Source organism: Varroa destructor, unplaced genomic scaffold (genome assembly GCF_002443255.2).
Source record: "Varroa destructor unplaced genomic scaffold, Vdes_3.0 BEIS01000002.1, whole genome shotgun sequence".
Lineage (NCBI taxonomy): Eukaryota > Metazoa > Arthropoda > Arachnida > Mesostigmata > Varroidae > Varroa > Varroa destructor.
In genome coordinates, this window is record NW_019211455.1 from 57,212,896 (window position 1) to 57,220,656 (window position 7,761).

General features: G+C 38.2%; 1 long non-coding RNA gene across 1 annotated transcript; it reads right to left on the bottom strand.

Moving 5' to 3' along the window:
* Positions 1–2,644: 2,644 nt before the first annotated feature.
* Positions 2,645–5,621, bottom strand: LOC147758040 (uncharacterized). Its single transcript, XR_015319996.1, has 2 exons — positions 5,453–5,621; positions 2,645–2,976 (listed from the first exon to the last, which is right to left on the bottom strand). It is a non-coding gene; the product is annotated as an uncharacterized LOC147758040 (long non-coding RNA).
* Between the last annotated feature and the right edge of the window lie 2,140 nt (positions 5,622–7,761).

A 7,761-nucleotide genomic window follows, 5' to 3' on the forward strand; every position in this document is an offset into this window, starting at 1 on the left:
TTCCTGTTATTTCGGCTGTAAAGCGTCTCTGCTTAAGCTGAGCTCTAGGTAGTTATAGGGATATAAGGTAGACGGTTATGGTAATATATGAATATTAAAGATTTTTAACCTGAGGCTAACCACATATATTGAACCACACGTGAGGCATTGTCACAAGAGTCATCCAGGAGGCACACCTGGGCCCACTTCAATCATTTTCAAAATTCGCGTTGTTTACGCTTATAGATGAAAGCATCTGTCGCGACAGCTATGGCCGCCGCAGCGACCATGCAAATATTGTTTTACGCATGAGGGTCAGTACTCTTTTTGCATACGGTTATAATCGTTGCCACTACCACATTTTAGTATAATAACTAGGGGAAAAAAGAGAGAGACAAACATACGAAAATCATTATGATTCTCAGCGCAACTAAGATCAACGGAAGCATAATGCCAACTGATCTACCAGTTAATCTACCCAGTTCACGGTAGTATCGCGGTAACGTGCCGAAGAAGAATATAATGGGTCCGTCGCCGAACTAGCGATAGTGGGAAGCTGTCATTCTAGGGCTTCTTTAGAGTATAACCACAATTTCGACTCTTGTGATCACTGATCTGCTGGTAATATTTTCATGTAATATATTTTATAGATTTCAAATACATAGGGAAGTTAGAAACCATGTCGGATACGCGACTTGTCGTTCACAGGGCAGCTTTTATGTTGTCTTATATAAAATATAGTCGTTTACGTTTTCGTGTTTCTAGTTGCAGGCGGCAATACAAATAATATCGTTATATCGAAAGGCACTATCGAGATCGTCCCTCAGATAACTGGAACAATGGACTTTTAAAAGACATTCTAATTCCAGCTCTGATGATATTGTTCACGCCTACGCTAGACAATGATTACGATGAATGAAACATATATTTTAAGATATGGTTCCGTTCGTTTTGAACATAGTTATCGATAGTACAAGTTACTGAACATAGTTTAAAAATACCAGCAGCACCAAATAAGTCATCGTCGGATGATATGCGGACATGGCCATATTTATATCGATGTTGATAGGCAAAACTTTGATTGTGGGGGTCTATGATGATCTGATCGATACAGAATAAAAGTATTACTTGAAAAAAGCCCAAAAATGGAACAAGTACGTCGTTACATGTGAGCAAGAGCTTTTCGTACGAGAACGCGCTCTAACTCTAACTAACGAGACTATAAGTATAGTCTCGTTAGACATCGCCTAGAAACCTATACGGTGCTCCGCCGCTGATTTCAAACCTACGCTCTAAGTAAAACCTGCTATGGTTTTTGTATTTTGTTTAGAAAAATGTTATTAAATAATATTTAAAAAAAATAATTTTTTCACTGATATTATATCTATGGAAAACACATTGCAATTCACTTGCTATCAAGTTCTATTATGGCAACGGTACGATGATTAACGCATTGCGTGACTTCATAATTAAGGGTTTACATATGTCATTTAACAGTGGCCTTATTTAATGCTGCCAGCATGACTTTAATTGTGAAATAAAGGAAATAAAAGAGGCAGTCCCGGAGTGATTTGGTCAACACCGTTGCACTTGACTTAAATTAGCGTCTAATTAACAAACACCACACGGTCTGTTAATATCCTTTTATTAACTTAAGCACACTGTCGTTGATGCAGCTGGTATTAATATATTCTTCTAGCTATTTTATCTTTTTTTTTTTCTATTCTATATATATATAATATTATCTAGCTATTCTACAGCAATTATCGCTACGAAGTTTACACATCTCGCTGAATTGCATGTCATACTGCGCTAGCCCGGAAATGTTCTTCATAAAAAAACACAGCCAAAAATTCAAACCGACAAAGTCTAGTCACACGAAAAAGGGTGCCTTTGAAGATACGAAATTGCATAGGAGAATTCTTTTAGCATAGCCACAACAGGCGTACTATATAATAACGTTGCCATTCTTATCATAATATATTTAATGATTTTTCGCTCTAAAACCACCATAATTGATATAGATAAATGTGCTTATCCAATTTCCATTATCCATCTTGAGGCCCAATCACATTAGTATACTAGAGCATCTATACTAAGATCTTATACTAACCGAATTCAGTCTTTAGGCAAATGAGGGGAAATTCACATGGAGCATTCTATCTAGACAGAGGGACCGGATCACAGAGGGCTGACTGGTTATTTTTACAATGAACGACACGAACTTTAGGAACTTGGGCACTTAAAAGAAAAACAGCTAAACGTGCCGTGCCCAACGAGGTGCTAGTCTTGACACTGTTAGAGAAACGCAGAAAACACAAGATAGAGTGTCTGTCTTTCCAGCACGCAGGATCTTTCGGGCAATCCAGGTACGTAATATGTAATGGGAAAACAGATGGATTTAAGAGAAATGCACAGCTCTGAGTTGTTGCACACGTGTCTTTGCTAAAACATCCATATACTTTGGTGCTATACAAAATCAGATTCCGTACAGAGATACCTATGCGAATGAACAAATAGTATCTCGTACCCTACGTACATTGTACGCTATCCCGCCTAATAATCCCACAAGAAAGTAATTACCGAGTTATTAAAGCGAAGTGGCTTACGCCAATATGAAAAAGACTTATAAAAAGTACACCAGTACTCATGAATACCAGACAGCTTGTGTGAATAAAGATAATTATTATATTTATTATAAAGAAACTTCAGTAAAGGATGTTTTTATATTGTTTCTGTAATTTTCAATTGCACTTTACGAAACGTAACGATATTTAAAGAGACGGTTAACTTCGTAAACTGTTTCTTTTGCAGAATAATACAATCAATGGGCCATGTGAGATGGCGGCCATCGATGTTGGGAATCATGCTTTCGTCTAGCCAGTGGCCCGCCACATATGGTCGACAATACCCAGCTAGGCTACGGTATTTGTTAACAAAGAGTGTTTTGTAGTTGCGTATGCTAGTGCATTATTCGGACTACCCTGCATTATTGTCCTGGAAAGAAAAAGAAAAAAGAAAAAAGCTTTAAAAACATCGATCTTTAAACAATTGGGCTACGATTAACGCCCAACTAATGTAGAAACTTAGATTGACGTTCAGTAAAAACCTAACAAAGTCCAAAATCTATATTCGTCAAGAAAAAAAAAGATCACTCAATGATTTATAGTCGTGTAAGGATTTTTTCTAAATACTTCGAACAGTTCACATACATCGATTTGTACGTCCGCACCGAGTTGCTAACGCAGCCATATGCCTGACTCTGAAGAACTGGACATTTCCCTCTACTGCACGTTCAGATTTTAACATTTCATAAAGTAACTGCCGCAGCTTTACTATGACTTGAAGTCTCTATCCTATTTCAATTACACACCTTAGCGACAACGAGAAAAGCGCTTTCTACCGGCAAGACTAACTTTTAAATTATCTGCCAGCTATTTACCTACGGGGCGCCCCGCAGTGACCTAAGCCGGTGACATATTGGAATAGTTTCGCTAAATTCCTTGGTCCTTGTAAGTTTTAGGGCAGCCTTTATCGGATGGGTATGCTGGCCGGACCGTGCTACTATCCATAATAGGTTTCCAAAATGAAAAACGTTTAGCATCTACTTAGTAACCCGGAAAACAAGCTCATTTTGAAATATCATTCAACGGAGCTGAGAAGTACTTATAAAGTACATTTTATATAAAGGAGATGTATAGATCAAAGCTTAGATAGTTGATGATATTTTCATGCAATCCTATTGTCAAATGCATTATCAGTTAAACAAGTGACCACAAACTAAGTAACAATACAGATTAAGTTCGCACCGATTATCCCTGGGCTGCGTTTTTCGTTATTTGCTTTTTTACTTTTAGCCTGGAACTAGCGACAGTCAGCTTTATTATCTACCGACCTCAATGACTTCTTTTTATTTGTACATGCTGATATATAGTATCTTTGTACAATAGTTGTATTCTGTCCTTGTTTCGTTGTGTTATTCATCAAAATCTTATAATAACTGAATAAAGAAAAAATCATCAATGGAAAAAGTCTCCCAAGTGCTACTTGGGTGTGTGTGTGTGTGTGTGTGTGTGTGACTGTGTTTTATGGCAAGCAGAACTCCAGGTATAAATAAGTGCATTTAAGAGTACAATACCAAGATTAAAAAAAAACAACGAGTCGAAACGCCCAAAAAGCGAAATTTAAGAAGAAAATTGTTTATATGATTGTTGAAATAAACTGGACTACTCCAGCCCTACAATGATTATATTGCACTTTCAATGATCTCTACACAAGTCTAAACCCAAGAGCCCACTCAATTTAACACAAACTCTAAGTCGCTTCATATAATAGGAAAAACGAAAGTTTTTATACTATTGTTTCCATTTACTAAACATTTGTTCTTTGTCTGAAAAAAAAAAAATGAATCTTCAAGAGCTTTTCACATACATGCGTTCTCGTCTACCTCTGTCCCTAGGTCTCTATTGTAAAAAATAGAACTTGTCCTTCCATTTCACTCAAATGCTGTATGTTAGGCGACGGGGCTCGAACCAAAGATTTTCAAGGTTTTTAATACGTAATGCTTAGTACAAGCATTTGAAATCGAAGGCAATGAACTGACAATCGTGCAACATATACAATGCGTGGTAGCACACGGAACGTGCTTTGTGACCTGGCTGCCTTCAACGTCAATTACCATTTCGCCTAGTCACACAAAAGAAATACATTTGTGTTGTATCAAAAAAACAGCAGACGAAATCATATATATTAAAAAATAGCAAAAAAAAACACGGTGTGGTACGTTCAGTTCGGCATCTGCCAGCTGATCGCGCAGCAGCCATATCTGACAAAGTATGAATATTAGTATACGTGTTTTGACTCTGATCTTTTTTTTTGTACAGAAACCAATGACCAAGCACGAAAAATAGCAGCGCAAATAAAGCTAACATACGGCCTTGGCTTTGAACTGATTCCACTATCGTGTGCAATGTCACACATACACGTAAAATTTCTGGCAAACGTATCGGCCACTGTTGGATAGAACACAACAGACCTGCCCCACATCACAAATATCTTATGCAAAGAAAAAAAAAAAAGTGTTATCTCGTTATTTCTGCGTAGTTGATGCGTTATGGATAATAGTAGTTGGAATGCAATGCAATAATACGTGATAAATCCGCGGAAGAGTTAGTAAAATCGTATGGATCATTTATACTGCTACAGGCTTCAGATCCACTAGAACCTGAACGATACGCTATTAGTCAACAACAAGAAACAACTGATGGGCTGTAGGTTATCAAATGGTTTACAAGCTATAGAATGAACGTATGTTAACAATTGTTAAGTATTTAGCTGTTGTCGATTAGATTTTCATTAATTACTGCATTAAATATTGCAAAGCTTAGCAGAAGTCGTTGCAAGCTTGCATACTAAAATGCACTCTACCAAAATATGACTTCAGTGTTGAATTTCTCGTCCACGGCTGTCTCACCTTCGGCGCCATTTTTAGGAAACACATTTCCTGTTGACCATGTCATCATCATCCTTTCATCATTCACGTTTATCACAAAGGTTTGTTGTCACCAACAGCAGTTGGTGAACCCCATCAAATTTTTATTCTTTTTCTCCTTGTTGCTGTTTATCGTGTATCTCGACTAAAGCGCTGGGGTCTCTTTACCTAGCTCACCCGGGAGCCGCAGAATGCTGAAAATGGCGATTAGACTGATCTCTACCCCTATCGATCACACTACAGAGATATAACGTTGTTTATTGCATGTTATAGGCCTTTATAGAGTATAGCATTTATATAAGAACAATCCATTGTAAATTGATGCTCCCTTAACAAACCACTAGTTAACAAGACGTAACTAGAAACTACTAGGTCTTTCAACATACGTTTGAAAGTGCTACAAAATTTCGAATCGTAGTTCGCAACATGTATGTGAATGAAGAGCATAGGAGAAATCCTAATTAAATAGCAACTTAATAATATCCAAAGATTTACGAATTTTTTCACCTCAGGCTTGCCGGAAAACGTACCCGGACCGCATAGCTCAAACTGGCAATGTAAACAAAATAGAAAGATTCTACCATCATTCGTTCGCTAACTGGGCGTATTATTATGAGCTATGGCGGACGCCTGTCACCTACCCCAATTGAGTTCTGTTATCCAATCAATGAGATTATCGTAGAACAGGTGTAAGAACCAGCGGTGAACACTCCTAACGAAACAAACGCTGCTCCTAGCAAAAAAGCTACCACATTCTCTGCAAGGATTGGAAAGTACTACTTAACGCTAAGGTTGTCAAGAGGATCGCGCAACTACAACAGCAAAACGAATACATTTAATGCCTGCCCGGTCTGTTGGACTCCCTTCGGACAACGAAATTTTTAAGATAACAAAGAATAAGCGACACAATATAATTGTAAATTAATGAACCCAACGAGGTAACTAGTAGAACATTCAATATTACCCTTCTTTCGGTTTTAATTCAATACCTCACCTCCTCTATCAGGTGTTTTTTATTGAACAGTTTTGTTCGCTCGGTGCGCCTAAACCACGTACAGATCTTTGTCGACGGCCCGGCTTTACTCGAGCATTTTCTGTTGTAAGACTTCCCAGTCCCGTTAAACACAAATACGAGCTGGGTTGACTCTTGAATGAGATGCATTTCTCAGGTAGGACCATTCCCGTAACTATCCGTCATTATAGCTGCGTGTTGCTCCGTACCGGACAAGGAGTTAAGAGCAAAGGTAAAGCGTAGAGTTTTGTTCCTTTTTAACTTCCTTTATGGTCCACCCTGACTCCTACTTTTCAAATAGATACTATAAAATCAATATGCCTGACACTAGTCATATGAGTGCAGTATATCTTCCAGCAAATTCACAAGCTGCTTGCCGGTCTTCTGCCCTGAAAAGTACGTTCAGGTAGTCTTCATCGATATCGGATTGGGATGCATCGTCCACTTCTGAAGTACCTTGCCTAAAATGTCGCTTCTAAAAACCTTCTTCTAAAATAACGCTATTGAACTTCGCAAACCCTTCGTGAACAACCCTCTCAGGTCCCAAATTCACGCCGTCCACGACGCAAATATCTCAGGCTGCTTCACTAGGCCTTTGCTCTCACCCAAATTGAGAAATGTACTTTTTTCATTAGGAACATCCATCCTCGAAAGTTGAACTCGAGTAAAATAATCTGTTCACTGCAAATGAGCATTATATATGCACCAATCCGATACAAGCGGACCTGGTGCATTCGATTTCAAGCCGTTGAACAATCGTCATCGCAACTTCATAATTAGAAACTCAGCGTTTTGGCAATAAACGGCTCCATGATGTGTAACTAAGGGAAGCACCGCCTAAGCATCATTTTAACTGCTAATAACAATAATTTTGAAGATTAGTAACACTTGGAACACATACTAGGACAACGTAAACACTATCTTTACGCATTATCTGAATAAATCAACAAATATACTTAATTAATCGATATGTGCAAGTGCACATATCAGGCCGTAACTAATAATCGTCACGATAAGACGATCGTTATCCTACTTGGAAAACGTCCGTGGGCACGTAAAGCTGATGTTGTTGTTGAGGTCGGCGATGCTGTAAACACATTTGTTGACCTCAAGATGGTCACCAGTTATTGAGTTTTTTTTATCCAGTACGGCGGCAGACGCTGACATGTCTATGATATAGTTTCAGATAAGATAACCTGTTAATGAACTTGACAATTTCATCTATTCGGAGAAGTCGTTAGGTAATTCTTGCTGACCGCATAGTTAAAGAGGATGCATC